We start from the raw sequence: 3,093 nt of genomic DNA, 5'->3' as shown, positions 1-3,093 counted from the left end.
AAAAGATATTTAAATTCATGTCACATTGAACAAGAATGAAGTTTCACTGTTATAAATGTTGGGTGGATTACAAATTAGAGTAATTTAGAGTAATTTATAGTTATTTTTTTTTCATTAATATATTTGCTTTTTATTTACTTTAGGTTACATTTACATTATGGTTAATTATGGTCATAAAGTATGAATGTTACAACTCTTTGAATACCTTCAATAGTTTGATTTTAAGGCTACAGAAAGCCATGTATCTTGTATTTGTAAGTAGACTTGGAAAATTGAGTAAAAGAAGCATAGCAAATGACTAAGTTTCTTTGCAATTCGCACGTACTCACTCATCTTTATCAGCTCCCTCTCCCTTCTTTCACTCGGTCTCGCTGCTATGTAGTTTAGGTTGCATGTAGAATCATTCAAACTTGATATGATCAATTTTGCTTGTGGAGTGGTTCGAATCTCAAACAAATGTTCTTGTCTTGAGATATTTGATCAACAAGAATCATTCAAGCTAGACATGACCAATTTTGCTTGTGGAGTGATTCAAATCTCAAACAAGTGTTCTTGCCTTGAGATATTCGATCAACAAAGTAATCCGAATCTTACTTCCTTTGAGTGTTTCCATATCAACTATGGTCAACTCCAGAACTACCCACAACTTCATGACGAGGACTAGAGCTAAATGCTTGAATATTCTCTAGCATCGAAAAATGGGAAGGACAAAAGTTATGAATTCAGCAACCTAACCCATTTTAGAGTTGCAAAAAGAACTTCGATCAAATTGGGGATTTGAACTGAACAAACCAATTTTGTGATTGTCAAGATGAAACGACTTCGACGTCGTGTTAGAGATGAATTTTATGCTCGAATAGAAGGTCACTCTCATTCCCCCTAGCAAAATGCATAGCGGTTATAGGGGCCAACTCCACCATCATCCAAAAGAGGGGAAGATGATGTCAACATTACAATTGAGACAAGGTCTTAACCATGATGAATCCACACTCATCGTTGTTCGCATGGTTGAAGAGAAAAGCTCGAGCGAGCCAATTCAAACATAAACTTAGTGATCGTTAAAGGAACACCACGATATAAGGCTAGAAGGTCAAACCAAAGATTTGTCCCCACCTAGGGAGATAGATCACGAGATTAATTTAGTATTGGGAGTGAGCTCGCTGGACATATATATGTGTTATACAACTCAAATTGAGCTCGTTGAATTTCATAAACAACTAAACTTGCTGAAAGTTGGGTTTATTGCACTTGTAAGTGCTCGCATTAGTGATCACCAGAGTGCTAAGGAGAGACCCCAAGTCAACACCTCCATCAAAGGGTGGAGACAAACCTCCAAATTAACTCGTGTCTACTTGGAATAAACATCCAAATGGATGAAGAGAAGGACCCATTGGAAACACAAACCACAAAAATTCAAAAGTAAAGAAAGAGTTCTAATTAAAGTGAGATAAAGATCGATCTCGGTTTTAGAGTAATAAGAATCAACAGATGGTGCAAAATATTATAGACCAGTTGAAATCATTTCGAAAGGTCGGGAAGACATCATATAGGATCCAATTGCTCCCATGGATAAGAATTAGTTTTGTTATCCACATCAGTAACTTGAAACGTTACTATTCCGATCACAATGAGGCGACATGATCTGCTGCTATGGTGAAGAATTCCACCATCAGATTGAGAAGAGATTTACAAAAGTACCTGGTAAATAGGAAGAGATTCCATAATGCTGAGGTCATTTCGAAACACGTTGAGAGACATGAAGTGAGCCTCATTCTACATTGTTGAGTTTATGAAGAGTCAGTAGACAAAGACGTCAACCAATTGAGTGGATAAAAATATCATGATCATGTTTGTTCAAGGTGTATTGTCTGTGGCTGCATGCCGGATGTCACAATCATGCTTGTCTTGGTTATGTTATCTATGGTTGCATACCTGTTCCGAACTCTTTTTACTTGATTTCGTGTTAGATAGGTTTTTATTATTTCTATTATGTGAATCTGGAGTGTAAGATTGTTCGCCAAGACCATGTCTACATCTCTCAAGGCTAAAGTACCTCAAAATGCACCAGAGGGGAAAGTAATTAGTCGTCAATTCTTCCTACCCGAGTGATACATATCCAAATCGTAGTTGTTGCTTACTAACATTGCTTTCTTAAATCAATTTTTAAACATTTTCTAAAACTTGATTGACCTACTCTCGAAGAGAGTAAGTGTTGCACAATTGCATTACAGGGCTTGATTAAGAATGCGATAATGACACATTGCCTGCACACGAGTCCTTGTGTCCCTGCACATGCAATGTCTGTCTGCTGGGCACATGCCTGCTGCCAAACTACTTGCATACGATTCGTGTGTGGTTGTCCACCTTTGCATGCCTACAATTCTTGTGTGGGTGGCCACCTATGCACCTCATCAACATTGGTGTTACACATGCTATTTTGCATACTATGCCCACACGATCATAAGGCCATTGACAATCCACCAGCACTCATGTATGAGTCTTGCGCATTCACTTTCCCACTTTTTATCGCGTTGCCATGTGGTTCTTGGCTAGCCTCATCAAGCAGCGTACTCCAAAAATCTACCTTGTAACAACCCTCCTCGCTTAAGCCTCTCGATTTCATCATTGTGGCTAACCTCCATCCCGCTTCTATCATCCCTCATAGACTAAGTGTTCCTCCTAAAAATAAATCAGTCTGTAAAAGAACCAAGTCCATGCATGTCAGCCTTTTACAAGAACATTCAAATACAAAGGTCCTATTAGTGAAGGGAAAAAAGTTCCCAACTCCCCCATTCTTGGTAGGCGCGATCATCACACTTTTTCATGTTCTCCCTCTGCTCCCCGTCCAATAACAACATAATATGTTCAATATTTTTCTTGAATGATATAAATTACATCAAAAGTGAGCCTTATCTTGTATGATTTGCAAATAAAAGGCATTTAGATAATTTTGGTAGAGTTATGAAGCAAAAATACTCTTAAGATGTCTACTCTATTCACAATAGCAAAAAAAAAAAAAAAAAAAAAAAAAAAAAAAAAAAAAAAAAAAAAAAAAAAAAAAAAAAAAAAAAAAAAAAAAAAAAAAAAAAAAAA

Source organism: Cucurbita moschata, unplaced genomic scaffold (genome assembly GCF_002738365.1).
Source record: "Cucurbita moschata cultivar Rifu unplaced genomic scaffold, Cmos_1.0 Cmo_Scf00001, whole genome shotgun sequence".
Taxonomy (NCBI): domain Eukaryota; kingdom Viridiplantae; phylum Streptophyta; class Magnoliopsida; order Cucurbitales; family Cucurbitaceae; genus Cucurbita; species Cucurbita moschata.
This window is presented reverse-complemented; position numbering follows the sequence as displayed.